We start from the raw sequence: 16,807 nt of genomic DNA, 5'->3' as shown, positions 1-16,807 counted from the left end.
TCTTTGACTTTCCACACAAACTGGCTGTGGGCTCTTCAACAATGAGGGACACAAGAAAATTGTCTCCAAGGTTGGCTCAAATTTTGAAAAAGCACTGCCATATGAGCAGGACCATAAGAGAGAAAACTAAGTCAAATAGGTGAAGAAGAATACAATATATATTTGCTTTCTAGGACCTTGCTAGCCATATTTATAACACTGTATCTCCAAATATTCTCAGAAAGTTAACACAGGAAATGTATCTCAAAAATCCACCCAGAAGTTATTTCCTTCCCACTTATCAATGTAAATGATTTTTGCATCCCAGCTGAATTCTTTCTAATTCCATTACCTTTGTCTTCTGCAGCTAAGTTAAACTTATTCTATATGCATAGTTTTCACATTCATACTTCCTTTTCAAAACCCACCCTATTCTCCAAGGCTTGTCACAATATTTTGAGAAATAAAGAAACACAGAAGACTAAAATAAATATTTGCTTTTGAATATGATATGATTCTAAAATTCTAGTACCTGAAGGATGATAACCTGGTGAATGGGAAATCTGTTCTAAAAAGATATATTTACTTTATAATTAGTAAAAAGTATATGAAGAATGTGTAATGTGTAACTGTAAAAAAAAAAATCTAATATCTAGTATTTTGTTACTTTCATGGATGAAAATCAATGGATAGGCAAAGGAAGGGATTTAGAGTTAAGAAAACTGAAATCTTTAGACTACTTATTTAATTTTGTCTAAATTTTCAAAACCCAAAACTGTTCCAAGAGATGGCTTGCTTGTCAGTGGTCCAAAGGGAATTAAGGGGTTTAGTTGCTGTATGGGTTTACCCATATCAGAGATGCCATTTTTTTGTCAGTAACATAAAAACATCAAAATTCAAATGATAAGGATTCTTGGGATAATGGAGGGAAGCTTGAAAACCTGCTGTTTCTATCTTTACATCAGATTTCAGGCTGTGACTCCCTTCCAAACTAACAGTCTAATATTGAAGTTTTTATATTTTAATTAATAAATTTTGTTTTATAGTTAATATAATTAATATTAGACATCAAGATCTAGTTATGTCCCTCTTTCTAACAAGGTTAAGTCTCTGCAACATGAAATATGAAAGTCTTTTCTTAAATTGAGCTCCACAGTTTAGTCTTTAATTACATGAAATCAGAATAAGGCCCTCAAGATTTGTTTGTGTTCCCATTAAACTGAATGATAATATTGAGATGGGAGCAGAGTCAGAGTTCAATGCACCTTTCTCGCTGCTTAGGAACTTGCTTTCTCTACTTTGGTGCTGCTGATGTCCTCAAAATGACGGACTTGCAAAGGTGCAGTCCTTTCACAGAAGAGCCACAGTGGGGAATGTTCACAGGTCATAGTCCTTGATTGCATGTACTATTCATCGAGGGCAAATATTGCAAATACTTACCCTGGAGGGCAGGGGAAAACAGAAAGTTAGTGTGTATCTTAAACAGCCCAAGAGGTGAGCAATAAAATCTAATAGAAGCTAGCTGTTCTGTACCTGATCTTCTCTTAACTGCAATTATTTGGAAATTTTTCACTGTCTTGAACAGCACCAGCACTGCGCCCTGCAGTCTCTAAATAAACCTGCTGTAAAATACTTTCTATAATCTCTTTCCAACTAGTGGGATCATACAAACATCAGATCTGGACATTTCACCCAAGTCATTTTGTTCTGCTCTGCTACTGCACTAAAAGAAAGAGATTATTTTTCTATTCAGTCAATCTAAAACTCTAAAACTTGACTTGCTCTATGTCACAGTGTTTAAAGGTGGAAGAGTATCTCATCACACAAATACACTTGACATTTTTAGGATCACACACCAATGGAAACTAGGTATCATGGATTCTTCTAATAGTTTTACATACCTGAGTTCAAAATCATCAGAAATTTTTTTTTTATAATTGAAATGTGCATGTGTAAAGAAGACTCAGAGAATTAAAAAAAAAAAAGTACATGTAAATGCACCCACTGAAAGATTCATTCCCCAGCATAATACAGGTTCTTCAAATTGAAGAACTGCAGATCCAAAGTAAAAATTAACATCTATGAGGGACTCCTTGTAAAATGGCTGCTCTGGGCATAAACCTGGTCCAAAATACATTCCATAATCTAGCTTCCATTAGTGAGATCATTAGCAGATTTTGTAAACACTAGCTGTAAGCATATTTATGAGGTCCTTTATTCCCTTTTATTGCTAAAGGAAAAAAAAAAAAAGATTTCATTAATGTATTCCACCAGTGAACAATTTTTTTAACAGTATGAAATTTCTGTTCAAAAGAAAATGTAAATATTGCAAAAGCTTTCGTTAAGTTAGGCAATAACTCCCTTTTTACACTGTTTCTTTTACTTAAAGCCAGGACCAAAATGCTTGTGGTCTTTACAAGTGCTTTCAACATTTCACACTTAGCAAAATGGGGTGAGAATGTAAACAACCATATCTAAATTAGTATCCTGAACTTACTAGTTTGTATATTTTGCAAGTTTGTTTGAATTTGTTGCTTTGAACTAGAATGCTGTGATTTATATTGAAGAAACCTCTCAAAAATATTCTTTGTGAAGTGATTCCAATATAGGAAAAAATACCACCCTCCCTCTCACGCTTGTCTTAGATACATTACAATAATCTGTACCTTCTCTTCTTTTCCAACTGATCTATAAGCTTGAGGGAATTGTATTTCTGAAAAGCTAAAAGAAACATCCATACATCACCCATAGATCACAAAGTTCACATTGAATGTATATCAAATGATTAATTTCTTGCACTAGAAAATAGCACAGCTTCCTTATCATCCTGTTCCACCTTCTCTATTCCTGTTTCTTCTCCCACTGAGATATCTGCACAAGGTTAAAGAGACAAGGTCAAAAAGAACTAATCAGTAGCCAATCCTCTACTAAACAGTTACAAAACAATCAGTCTTATCCCCAGTTAATTCTGTAACATGGGCAGGTGGTTAGTCCTGTAAGGGCCCTGATCTGCAGCTAGTGCAAATCAGTGTCACTTCACTGGAATACAATTAGACCAACTTCACACCATCAGAGAATACACTTTAGGATTTAGTTTAGCTAATGCCAGAGCCAACAAAAAGCAATCCTTGATTCTTAAATCTGAGGTCAACTTAGGCAAGCAGTAAGTTATTTCTTGCTTTTGTTTGTTTATCATTCAGAGTGTTGTTGTTGTTGTTGTTTTATCTTTTATTAAGAAAGGAAAGATAAGTGCATTAAGGTGTATCTTTCAACCCTTAAAACATTTTATAGGTCTGTGTAGACAACTGATGCTATCTTCAAAGGCAATAATAAGAAAATGTACCCTGTAAATTGTATTTTATCCTCATAGTTTAAGGATTTTAGTGTTTTTTGTAATAGCTGCAGGGATTCATAATGCAGGTATATGAAAATTAGAATTTCTCCATATTTTGCAAACTTTTTATTATGCATGCTATAGGCAAGCTAGAAAAGATAGGTATGCCGGTGATTAGGAAGGGATACATTATTGCTACATTATAATGCACAAACAGGTTTTATGTTCTTCTGCATAATATTAGAAGCTCAAATTTATTGAGTCACAGCATCTTATCATCACTCAGCTTTTAAATTAAGGCAGAAATCATTGATTTATATCAGGCATAAAGAAGTTCCCTTGTCACATTACTTACTGATACATGGGGTATAATTCTGATAAAGTATGAGAGTATGCAATTGGGTCATTAAGAATTATTTGCATGCATGTAAAAAAAAAAGCAAAATATATTCATTTTTACTGTTAACCTCTTCAAAGTGACATCCTCTTATTATCTGCTATTATCTGCTAAAAAACCATAAACATTCAACAAATCTGCTTGAACAATTTTTCACTTTATAGAGTTTAAAGACAAAATGCAAATGCAATGTACCTAAAAGTTAGAAATACATCTATGATAAAGGGATGCAATCATATCTTGCATTGTTAAATATCACAGGGTGAAGGAGATTATGATAGAGACTACTTTGACAGGTAAAAATTTATTCAGTTGTCTAGCTATTAAAAACTAGACATCTTAACCTATTTTCTAAAATTAGTGAGCGAATGCCCAGGTAGTAAGTTAAACAAATGGGTGAAAGTGTGTGGTTAATTCATTTTCATCTTTTTGAGGTTGCAGATTGCACATGTGGGCAGTCTTGTGGCCTTTATTTGTTCCCATGAAGAAAGCTTGCAGATCATGCTTACATACATTCTTGCTTATATTTCATATTTACTGGGATCCTCATATTCATGAAGAATAGTGAACATTTTCAGTGGTCCTGTAGTAAATAGCACCTGCAGAAAAAGCACCATGGTCTGGTCCCCTATTTATAATCCTCCTTCAAACCCTCTCCCACCCAATGCAACAGCCAAAGCAAAATTATTGTTCAATGGAAGCTCTTCAGCTTCCATGTACATTTCCTAAGAAATTTTAATCAAGATTCCTGAAAGTGAAGTTAATCGCTAACCATTTCTATTCCAGAATTTTATCAAACTAAATGCTCATTTCTGCAAACTATTATTGATTAGGGCAGTTGAATTTAAAAACTGATCATTATTATATTTCTCTGGTTCATTGGGAAAATTATGCAGAAAGCACAGATTTGAAATGATGATAAATCAGAGACCGATGACAATATAGGAAACGTTCTATACTGTGATATTTTAGGATATACTTAGGCAGTCAATTTTATAAATGACAGCCCACCAAGGCTAAGATATTTCCACATCATAAATAAAAGCCTCCTAGAAAAACAAAGAGCCCCCTAAATGCCTATACTCTAGTTTTTAAATAAAAAAAAACAGCAAAGCAATTTAGTATATGATTTTGATACTGCATTTCCAAACCTTTGATTTGAGGCTTACTGCTCTTGTTCCAAATAACCCAGCTACCATATATTTGTAAATGTCATATGAAATGGACTCAAGTTACCTTCTAAGAGTGGCTGAAATATTCTCTCTACTTGACAAAAAGTACATGTGAAAAGAAACATATGCTTTGAAGATTGTTTTCTCTTAATGATTTGATTTGACATTGTGCTACGTGCTTGCTATTATTTCTTACCTCAGTTGTCCACAATTTTCAGAAAGGAATTTTCATCTCTGTCAGTTAATGTATTGTAGTTCCCTAAGTATGTATGTGGACAATTTAATGAATATTCTGATGCTCACTGTATCTTAATGGTGAAACTGAACAGAACAGAGGATTAATTAGGTCAAATTATGCAAATATAGTGAAAGAAATTGCTTGACAGTTACAGTACTAAGCTCTTTAAGTTATATTTTGGTCTTGTAAAACGTTGTTCATACTATTTCAATTCATGAAAATATTATCTACAATTTCATTTGAAAATATCCATGTATCTGTTATTCAGGTTGAAAAATGGCTGAAGTCCCTTAAATAACAGAATGATTTGAACAGAAGAAGACAACATCAGAAATGCTCAATCTGTAACAATTTCATTTGCTCTTCTATTTTCAGACTCAGACTGGTTAGTTTATTCTACATGGGGAACAGTATTTAGACCATCTCAGCTGTCTCTACATGGAAGATGACATGAGATGAATATGTGAGCTTTTCAGCTTTCCAGCAGACTGACAATAACAAAGAGCAGCAACAGTGGTAATATCTTAAAATGGCATATCTATTTCTGTAATCAATATCTGATCATTGATCTTTTCAAAAGAGCCCTCTTTTCTTAGGATTTCTTAGACATGAGGGCTGAAGGAGAGAGAGGCACTATGTTATTGTCGTGGTTTAACCCCAGCCAGCAACTAAGCACCACGCAGCTGCTCACTCACTCCCCCACCATCCAGTGGGATGGGGGAGAAAATCGGGAAAAGAAGTAAAACTCGTGGGTTGAGATAAGAATGGTTTAATAGAACAGAAAAGAAGAAACTAATAATGATAATGATAACACTAATAAAATGACAAAAGTAGTAATAAAAGGATTGAAATGTACAAATGATGCGCAGGGCAATTGCTCACCACCCGCCAACCGACACCCAGCCAGTCCCCGAGCGGCGATTCCCTGCCCCCACTTCCCAGTTCCTAAACTAGATGGGACGTCCCATGGTATGGAATACACTGTTGGCCAGTTTGGGTCAGGTGCCCTGGCTGGGCATGAGAAGCTGAAAAATCCTTGACTATAGTCTAAACACTACTGAGCAACAACTGAAAACATCAGTGTGTTATCAACATTCTTCACATACTGAACTCAAAACACAGCACTGTACCAGCTACTAGGAAGACAGCTAACTACATCCCAGCTGAAACCAGGACAGTTACACTGAAGGAGAGAGAGAAAGGCACTATTTTATACCTCAGATTATGGGTATTTCAGGTAAAATTGTCTTTTATTCTTTTTTTTTGGTGGAAGTTAATTGCCATGGTGTATGGTCTTGAGTTATAAATAAGTATACGGGAAATCTTTTATAGAGCATCTTTTTAAGACTAAAAGACATTTGTATGACACAATTGATGACACAAAGTCCAGCTGAGTTTTGCTGTCTTTCCTCCTATAATCTGGAAATTTTTCAAAGGAGCTGATGAGAAATTATAAAACTCAAAAGCTGAGTCTAAATCAGAATTACTGCCAAATGACATGTTCATGTTACCTGACATTAAGATGAACATATGCAAAAAGATGCTGAGAATAAAAACTTTTTTCACTACAAGGCTCACTCCACTGTTTGTTAATAGTCCTGGAATCTGACTGCCTTAGCTAATATACAGTGTCTAGATAATTTATTATCCAGAGTATGGATTTTAATATTGGGCCTGGTTTTGCTTTTACTCCACCACATTCATTTGGAGACACTGGTGGAAATCAAACCCTTATCTTTATAGGTGTGTTCCCATGCTTCTTTAATAACAGTGTTCATTATTTTCAAATAAAGCACTTGCAAGATTACAGCAACAGATCTAATTTTACTTAACACATTTCTGCTATTCAGAGAGAAATGATAGAATAAATCATTATTAAAATACTTGATTTAAGGCAAGCACTTTATTCCACGGTTCTATGCACCTATTTAGACTGGTATCTTTTCTAAGTTTTACTGGAAACTCTTTCAAACCAGTCTTAAGCCTGCACTGGCACCTTCAGCTAGAGGACCTCACAGTGAAGAAAAAAACAAAATGCAGCAAATGCACAGATGCTTTGAATTCTGATACAGTTCAGACACATCTATGTCTGTATTTCCTGTCTCAAAATGTTTTTACCTGCACTAAGCCTGTTTTCTGCCAGTGTTAAAGAAATTAATAGGACTCAGAGAGTTAAGTAAAATTCATGCCTTGAAGCCCAATTTAATTTCCTAAATTACACAGAATACTACCCTACTATTTCAAGAAATATCAGATGGTGTGTATGTTTATGTGGAGCAGATGTGATAGGAGAATTATTTTACTCCATTCTCAACACAGGTTAGACAAACCAAATTGGAATAAATATTCTTCTTAAACTGAGTTCATGACAAGATTTGTCATGGACAGCTAGGAAAATCTGTAGGCAGTATGGCTCCCAGAAAATAATTGCTGAGATTACTCTAGTTTTTATTTATTTTTGCATAATTTAAATATAACTTAGTCTATGTTATATTCATATGTAATAACAAGAATCCAAGTTGTATGAGGGTTTACTCAACAAGTCATTTGTAGTTACTCTTCATGTGGTGTATTCATCTGTCCAGGTGAACTGCTCATTCAAGATTTGTATCTGATAAAATATAGATTGGTAGTAGACAACCATATCATATCTTTCATATAAATTATGCGATTCATCCTTGGTAACAGTGTGATGATAGCTAAAACTGATGACACTCTGAGGAACTACCACAGTTTGTGTTTTGCACAAAAATTGTAAGTGAATGTAACAGATTTTGATCTTTCTCCAATTATTTTACAGGTGTAGCTGTATCACTGTAGGTGATACAGTGTGTATAGAAGAGGAATCAAGAAATAATTTTAGCTATCTTCAGTGTGTTAGAAGTAATTTTAAGAGGAGTCTTGGGTCAATAATAACATAAGATTTTGTATTTAAGATTTCTCCTGATGACAGAAGTAGCTGTCTTGAAAAATGGGAAACATATTAAAAAAAGAACAAAAAAAACCAAAACAAACAAAAAAAAACCAAACCCACTGTTTCCTTTATTTTAATGCCTGCCTAGCAGGTTAGGAGATAAAAAGCAAGCATGACAAGTTTTTTTCTCCCTGCTAGATACAATTGCAGATTTACAGAACTTCACGCTTTCCTTTTAGAGCTAACATTTCAACTCTGTCAATACACAGAATTCTGAAAGCAATGAAAGAATTTAAAAAAAAAAAATTGAGAGAGAGAGAGAAAGGAAGGCTGGACAGCTGTTATTTTTGGTTAAGGATATTATAGTTTATAAAGAAAGCTCCCAGAGAAGAATGCGATGTTTATGTGTGCATTCCTTACAGATGATAGCCATTTAAGAGAGGCTTTGTGGTTAACCCCTGTCAATGGGAATGTATGGATTCTGGTAGGAAGGAGAATTATATACTACCACCATTTGTAGGAAAGTTTTGTTTTTAAGGTATTGACTACATGGTTATGAAAAAAAGATGTTTGAGGAGAGTATAGTAGAGGAAAGTAGTGAAGTGAGGATTTGTCCTTGCTCCTCCTGAAATCAGTAGATGAAATAAGCCCCTCTGATTTAATGAAGGAAAATCTAGTTCAGGAAATTTTATACCAAAGGTAGAGACCATTTTCTAATTTTATATACAACTTACAGCAAGTTTATATAACAGGACGTTAAGGATATTTTTTTAAATAATGAAATTCCATTAATTTTAAAAGTTTTACAGCAACTTCTCTAGGTCAGAAAGATATTTTGGTAAATATCAGACATTTTGACTATTATAATTCTGCTGGGGTTTACTTTGTATCAACAGCTTAATAAATAATTCTGTAATAGAAGCCAAATTAGAAACATATAGTTATTTAAAACTGTAGAATAATCACCACTGTCTCAAGTAAATCATAATATTTCAGACAAAACTGTTCTCCTCCTCTATTTGATGGATCAACTTCCTGAAGAAAAAATAAAATAAAATCATAAACACTGAATGAATGACAGAATCATGGAAAGAACCCCCTTTCGGGTTTTCATCAAGATTTTACTTTGCAGCAGTCATATAGCCTTTCTGCTACTTTAATTAGAATGAACAAATATGGAAAACTGTGTAATGTATTCTACATGTTATTGCATGCTGACACACCTCCCCCAGAAGTCTGACCACATATCTAATCTTGATTAGATGTTAATAAGCTTTGAAGAGAAGGAAGCTGATATATGAAGTTTAATCTCTCCTCATGTCTTAAGAAGGACAATCAGGGCTAAATTTCAAAAAGACATTTTAAAAAACCATGTAATAAAGTGTGATGTGTTAGAAACAGTGTTTCTGTTAGAAGCATTTTTGCAGACAAAATGAACAAGTATACAAATAAATGTATGTTCAAATCCAAGTATTTTGTAGCAACAAAGAAGTTGTCCAGTTTAAATTGCATTTGATATTGCAGAACAGCAGAAATCACACATGAACAGAATTTCTAAAAAACACATTCCTAAGGCAAAACTGAGATTCTGCATTTTGAAATTACTAGAATATCTCTGAAGAATCATCTAAAGTTTTAGATTCTCATTAAGTAGGGTACCTTCTGAGAAGTTCCTAAGTTAATTGTCCCATTCTCTTTGAAATCAATAGCAATCAGTGCTGGCTCTGTACAAAAGACTCAATTTTATTTAGGCAATTTTTCATGGCAATTTTTCATTCTTATGTACTTGCTTGTCTATTGGAATCCAGAGCTCTGAGCTAGGTGGATAAGTCTCTCAAGAAATGCATGGCAGCTTGCCCAAAAAAGAGTACACATCTCCAGAAATACAGCTGTGATTCCTGCTCAGGTCTTCCTAGGCCAAAAGCATTTAAGCTCCACAGGCGTAGAAGTTTGAACATTAGTATTTGCCAAGCACCTGAGGTTCTGTTTCTCGGTGCACAGAAGAGCTCCATTCCTGATGCTTCACTGCTCCCCACTTAATAGACATTAAACCCAACAAGGTTCCATCTTCTAGGCACCTTATATCTTCAGCTTCTCAGTCTATTTGGCATAATTCAACACTTCCTATCACTTGTATATGAAATCAGGATTCATAGAAAACTTATCCCCCTTACCCCCGCTCCCCCCCAATAACACTGCTTTTGCTAGCACATGAGTCAAAGTGCTTATTTAATAGCTTGGAGTTCCTCACTCAAGGCCTTTCTCCCTAAAGATGAAACCCTAACTGTTCTGTAATAGTGCTCAAACCCCAAGCTATTTAAAGAGAAACTGGGGAAAGATTTTTTATCTTTTTGAAGCTGTTTCACCAGGCAAAAAAATATTTAAATTCTCCATCATGACAGAGGGGGAGAAAGGGATTGCAACTATGATATTATAATATAGATCATTTGTGGGATTCAAATTTTCCTCCTCTATCAGTTTGGGGAGCAGTTTTACATCTGATTCTCAGAAGGTCTGTGTTTATGCCTTGTCCTTTGGGCAGTAAACTCCATCTCAGCTGCCATTTCACTCTGTGAATATCAAATTGGGCAATACAGAAGTTCAACCGTTTCAGTGAAAATGGGTAAGATCACTTGGGACATTCAGAAAACCATGAATTCAGGAGTTCTGTAGATGGTACAATTTTTTTCTTCAGTGGTGAAGTTAGACATTCACAAACCCACACCACCAATTACTCTTCTTTCCCTCATGATAATACCATAGTTTGTGGTCAGACACTATGAACTGAATGACTAAAATAAATAGGGATTGAAAACCAAAGAACCTTTGTTACAGAGCATCAAGCTGGCTTTTAACCAGCTTTTAATGACTTTTAATCACTGAGAAAAGGTCTACAACTGTAGATTATGTCTACACTTATCCATATCACGTTGCTCGGAGATACCTAGTTAGTGCCAACCACAGCAGCTCCAAAACTGGAAGCAGTGTAGCTACCCTACATACTTAGGTGAAGAAAAGGAGAGAAAATACAACACTGCACTCTGTCAAGCTCCCTTTCTGATAACGTGGAGCAAGGCTACACATCTCCAAGTCCCTAGCTTGGAGATCTATAGCACCTGGCTACGTGCGGCACTGTTTGCATGAAGTTAACTGAGACGTCTTTGATACAGCACAGCATGATGTGGCATAGAAATACGCTGCTGTAAATGAGCAGAAGGGGAAGTGGCCAGCTGCTGGGCATGTCACTGCTGGTGTTCTGGATCATGTTGCACAATATATCTTTTCACTGTCAAGGATTACAGTAAGCTAAACTGACTAAATATGCAATGGGTTTCAATACAGGTAGTATTATGAGGTATCTCTACATACAGGGTTGCTAGTCACAGGCCCAGATCCTCAGCTGTCGCAAGTGGCTATCAGCATTAACTTGGAGCTACCTTGATTTACACTTGCAGTGTGTTTGGTTTTGGTTTTGGTTGGGGGGGGGGGGGGGTGTCTTTCCTATTCTTTTTCCATAATCTATGTTTTTAATATCTTTAGTCAGCCCATCTGCCCAACCTTCTTTTTATCTGTTCACCTATGTTTGGGCATTACATGCTATTGCAGGTTGTGAGTTAACTTAAAATTTAAACCTTGAAAGGTAATGATCCCATTTTGCAAGACTTTGTTTAGGCCTCATCTAAAATCAGCAAGAGCAGAATATGTTAGATTGGAAAAAAGATTTAATGAGGAGACACTTAATAATATACAGTTATATGAAAGGTTGGTTGGGGAAGTGAAGATATGAACCAAGAATGAACTCGCTTTCATTGCTGTATTCAAATATAAACTGTATGCATAAGCTAAAATGATGAACACAGACATGAAAAGGGAAGAAAAAGGGAAAGGATTAAAGCTTGTTGAGACAGAAAGAGATGTCTGAAAACTTTGCATACGACACTTATTATTCGTATTCTAAACATGTAAAATCACTATATTGTATCAATTCCTCCTTAAATTAAATAGGAAAATGCTGAGAGACGGGAAGGACAAGCCCAGTGCACAATATTCATCAGTTACAAATTCAGCACTCCATTATGTGGTGTTGCTGCTCGAAACAAGAGAAATGTTTCAAACCCTTTCCACACTTTCTGAAAGGCTTTTAACTGTATTATCACCATCAGACAAATCATGCCTTTTCTTGCTAACTGGAAGATGCAACTTTATAACTGTATTAAAAAGCTACTGTGAAACAATGATCCAAAGTAGTGTCTGAAAGCATTTGTTAGGACATTCTTTCATTCTGTGGTAGTACATGCTCAGGGCACAGTTCTTGACAGGGACAAATGGAAGATTGCATTTTGATGGCCAAAGATACCTACAAAAACAAGAGAGAAAAATTTGCAACGTCTTTTTGTTCAGTATATCACAGTGCTTTGTAGTGGGAAAGAGCAGCTTTTAAAAGAGTAAGAAGCAGGCGAGGGTGCGTACTCATACAACCTACCCTCTTAGAAAAGAGAGGGGAACTATAGCAGTGAATTTGAAAACTTAAAAATTAGCTAAGAAAAGGATAAAGACAATAAATTCTCTGTGTTCTACCCCAGAGAAAGCAGCAGATGAAAAAGGAGATATGTGTCATTTTACACCTGACTAGCCATTAACCAGCTCTTAGTCCCTACAATCATATTTACAGGTTAATCAGACTTACAAGAAGTCCTGGACTTCTCGCTTTTTGCTAACTTCTTCTGCAATCTATGTTGCTACAAAGAACACACTCAGATTCTTGGATTGCTTCTCTTATTTAACTATACTTGTATTCAATTTTTAGTGAAGTGTCTCTATGGAAATAAAAAGAGCATGCCTTATACCTTTCCATCATGATGCACTTTATTTATGGTAAGGAATTTCACTAGTGTTCACTCTCTGAACATAAAGAAATATACGAAGATTTATATATCTACATATCTCTTCACTTAAATATACATATACATGGAGATATATTTATACAGTAAAAGATATGCATAAAGCATTTCTGGCAATCAAATATCAACTAGAAGAGGAAGAGATACAACTAAATGTAACAAAGCAGGTCATTCACTGTAATTCTCATACTGAGGAATAGCATGCTTTGCTTAACAGCTGAGAAATGGTGGAACTATGCTGGAAAACAAAGACTATAGATTGAGCTGGGTGTTTCAAAGAGGGACAAAGATCATGGGCAAGTGAATGAGCACTCATCCAAGTTTTGAAGGACCTGACCCATGCAGCTTCCCACAGGTCTCAGCATTGGAAAACGTGCCCCTTCAGGATGGCTTTTTAAGCAGCTCAGATGCTGAAGAATATGAAGTAGGATGAAGATGTGCTTCTCCAATATTCTTACTGTTGTATGTTTTTTCTCTTCTGATCTCCCAGCCATTTTTGGGCATGGGGAAGCAGGTTCCCATTCAGACACACTGCAGGGAGACATTGTCTCTGAGGTGCTGCTACCACACACTGATCCCTTGCTTACTCACTGCAATTTGAGGTAGATCACTGTGGCAAATGTGGGGCATCTTGAGTACCGGAAAGAGTACAGATAAAAAGAATGGAAGACGGTCCCAGATGATACACAGAACTTATAAAATTTCCATGAAATAAATTTTTTTTTTAAAATCCCTAATGGAAAGCCAGATTGTCACACAGAGTTTAAACATCTGAACCTAATGAAAAAGTAGAGAAAGGTCATCTAAAATCAGCTGAAACTAGTAAAAAAAAACTGTAGGGTTCAGTGTTAGGAAGATCTCACGATGTCACGGAAAGTTAGAGGGTTAGTCGCAGCCTTATGATGTGTCTGTAATCCCGCCTACCCTTGTTAGTATAACAGGAATTGACTGCGCAATAAAAGGCGGAAGTTGGCGCTCACACCGTGTGTGCTATCTGTCTCTTTCCCTGGTCTGGGGTTGACCAGTGATCTAATCGTGGCACCTTGATATGCAGCGAACGCTACAAAAAACCAAACAAATAAGCAAACAAAAAAATCCCTCATCCAACCTTCTGTAAACAAGATCAGAGCAAGAGACTGTAAACTGTTGGGTTTATATATCTGAGCTACAAAGCAAGGGCCAAATTAATGGTATGTCGCTCCACTTGGAAATTAATTTTATTCTCCAGTTCAGCACAATTAAATCTTTGCCTTTAAGAAATCAGTGGAAGGGAATGGGAGTTATTTGCTTTTTTTCCCCCCTCAGTGACATCTCTTCAGTAGCAGACAGGAATTTGCCCTCTGTTTTCAGTTTGTATAACATCACACTGTGCTTAAATAACCTACAGGGTGAAATTCAACCTGATGTAGCTTCAGTTCCTTCAGGAAAATACAGCTATATTTTCCTTAGCAAGTTACTCTTCACAGGTGTGATATAACATCTGAAATACAGCATTTTAAGGATCAGAGGAAATGTCACCCATGGAACACAGTGATGCTGAGAAATACAGAAGCCACAGCTCCTCACAGAGGAACAAAGTTTAAATAAAGATACAACAAACCCAACAATGCTGGTTCACAGTAAACTGAGAAAAGTCAAGCAAACATGATTGGGTCATGCTTCACTTACAGTCCTACAAACTACATCCAGTAAACATCCTTCGAACAATAATAACTTTAATGTACTTTCCTAAATACTCAATGTATGTATTTTCTTTAGACAGAGGCATAAAAACAGAGGGCATGCTTTTGCTCTTGAGCTGTTTTTTTTTCTTTTCTGTCTATCTATACAGCTTCTATACAGTTTGGAAGCTCAGTTTCAAAATTAAAATTCAATTAAGGAGGAGTGATTAGTCAAATTTCTATAAGGATTATGCCATTCCACATAGGTCCTCAAATACAGGCATATAGGGAACTCCTAGAAAGTAAAGTTGGGAATAAAGTTAAAAGATTAAAAATAACAGATGGTAACTTTAGGGGCTTCTTATCTTAAAACAACTATGCAAGCAGTAACTAATTGCTACAAATCGTGGTTTTTTCACAGCAAAGGATGTATCAGATGAATGTATCATGGTTTTCTTCTACGTTATCCAATAATCAACCCTAACTGCTGCAATTGTATCCCTTATTCATAGATACAGTGTATGGATCTATAGCCTGAAAACCCTCCACATAAGCAGTATGCTGTCTGCAAGTCTGCTTGGTCAGTCTCCTCATGTTATTCACAGTAGTCACTTAGGTCACAAGGTGCTTTTTTGTCATCTTGCTGGATGACTTGAATTTTTTTAAACAGGAGGATAATAAAAAATGATAAGCAAGAACTAAGAGAAAATGCTGTTGTATCTACTAGCTATTTTGAATGTGAAAATCAGAGATGTTTGAATGAATTTCGAAGACTTAATGTTACATGGATTTCAATTACACCCTTTTACCTGAGGAGAATGAATATATTGTCTAGTCTTTGGAAAATATTTATTCTTCCTTAGGATTAACCTATAGATAGCAAGTCTACAGCTATTACTATTTGTACAAGGGAAGCATGACTAACATTTGTTTTTCCCTTCAGAAATCCTATACTTGGTAGAATCATGTTCTCGAGATACTGTGAAGTCTGTGCTGCTCAGTGACACTCTTCACCCTTAAAGATCTTCCTTCTAATTAAACTTTATATTAACAACTGAATGCAGACAGGTTTTCCTGCTTTCAATTATACGAAGTTAGTAATTCAATAGCTGTATGCACATTAATTTACCTAGAACTTAATGGAATTTGCCTACCCAGTTTCAATTGATACTCACATTCGCAGAGCTATGCTGAAACTCCATTCGCATTCCATATATTCTTGCCTGGTGAAAAAATAGTTGCACATGCATGTGATTGCCTCTTTGGATCCCTTTCAAAGCCTTCTTTAGGAATCTGAATACGCCCTTCTGTGGGAAAAACTGCAGAAACAAAAAAAGGAATGAAAAACTCTTTAAGACTGTCCTTCCTCCCAGAAGCTTCTCAGAACTTGATTGAGGGCTTCAGATACAAGGGATCCTAAAAGAGCAGGAAGGATCAAAGCCCCCAGCATCAAAACATTTTGGTTTCACCTTTCACTGCACCTCCTACTTACAGCCATTGGTGTAGAAACAGTAAAGCACAGAAAGGGAGGAGATGCAGCTCTGGGAAAACGTTTAAATGGGAATTCCATGGAGGGAGGCTGGCAGAAAGGTTATCTAAGTTGTACTATTTTTCTGCTTTGATCCCTGCTGGGAAAATACACACCTTTCACTTTCTCAATGTCTGCCATCCCAGAGAAATTGCAGAGTATCTGAAGCTACAAAAAATTTGTGTGAACTATATGTACATGCACACAAACACACTCAAACATACTGAGAGCAAAAATCAGCAGACACTTACAGTGATTCATTCACTGTGAAATCATACTCTGCCAAATCAATGAGTTACTGTTGTGTAACCGAAGGTAAATTTCACTCATCATGGACGATTCATATCTATTGTGTTTGGCAGGCTTTTGTCAAAGAGTAATTGAACAAAATGATTGTATGTTATGCATGAATAGTATTGTAAACATCACAGCCTATAATGTGAAAGATATCTTTAAAATTTAAGTTTTGAGCCGTGGCATTTTGGGCACAGTGAAAGAAGTCAAAGCATTTGGTGGTTACATGAAAACTTTCATTAGAAAAGTGGGTTTATTTTATGCTTCCTTTTATACCTAGATCAAAGCAGCTTGTGATGTGCCTCATGATTCTAAATAATATTATGTCTGTCCCCAAGGTTTTCACATATCCCAAGGGAATTGGCAATATACATCAATTGCCATATAGG

At 35.8% G+C, this 16,807-nt stretch overlaps 1 long non-coding RNA gene across 1 annotated transcript; it reads right to left on the bottom strand.

Moving 5' to 3' along the window:
* Positions 1–12,088: 12,088 nt before the first annotated feature.
* On the bottom strand, positions 12,089–16,342 carry LOC138685530 (uncharacterized). Its single transcript, XR_011324846.1, has 3 exons — positions 16,241–16,342; positions 15,772–15,915; positions 12,089–12,391 (listed from the first exon to the last, which is right to left on the bottom strand). It is a non-coding gene; the product is annotated as an uncharacterized lncRNA (long non-coding RNA).
* Between the last annotated feature and the right edge of the window lie 465 nt (positions 16,343–16,807).

This window comes from Haliaeetus albicilla, chromosome 1, assembly GCF_947461875.1.
Source record: "Haliaeetus albicilla chromosome 1, bHalAlb1.1, whole genome shotgun sequence".
In the NCBI taxonomy this organism is placed as follows: domain Eukaryota; kingdom Metazoa; phylum Chordata; class Aves; order Accipitriformes; family Accipitridae; genus Haliaeetus; species Haliaeetus albicilla.
Note: the sequence above shows the minus strand (reverse complement) of the source record. Positions and strands in the feature narration are given on the sequence as shown.